Source organism: Penaeus monodon, chromosome 31, assembly GCF_015228065.2.
Source record: "Penaeus monodon isolate SGIC_2016 chromosome 31, NSTDA_Pmon_1, whole genome shotgun sequence".
Lineage (NCBI taxonomy): Eukaryota > Metazoa > Arthropoda > Malacostraca > Decapoda > Penaeidae > Penaeus > Penaeus monodon.
This window is the reverse complement of record NC_051416.1, coordinates 4537768-4538253: the sequence shown is the minus strand read 5'-3', so window position 1 is coordinate 4538253 and position 486 is coordinate 4537768.

Below are 486 nucleotides of genomic sequence, written 5' to 3'. Positions count from 1 at the left end.
TATATTTTTTATCTCGGATAAATTAAAGAATTTACAGTATGTATAAATAACATGAAGAGAATCAAGTCAAAATACATATAAGAGTAACAGTACATTTTGGTGTTGCTTCTTTGGGTGATCATATTTATACCACTCAGTGTTGATAGAAATAGATTTTTATAGTCTAGTAAAAAATATACTCAAGTAATGACTTATACAATATAAGATTTTAAAATTAATCTCTTAATTCTGGCATATAACAACATAAAAAACAGCACTGGAAGGGCATCATATGCAATTATTCTTTACTCTTAGTTTCACCAAAACTTCACGTAAGTGAGGCTTGTCCAACAGCCATGGTAGATAGATTTTCATTATACCTTTTCAAATAGATTTTAGTAAAGCAGTCATACACTTCTCAAAGATACACTAGACTATACATTTCACTACTTCAACCTGTATATGTTCAGGCCCTCCAGTATGAACTTCATTCACACTCTCCAGTAT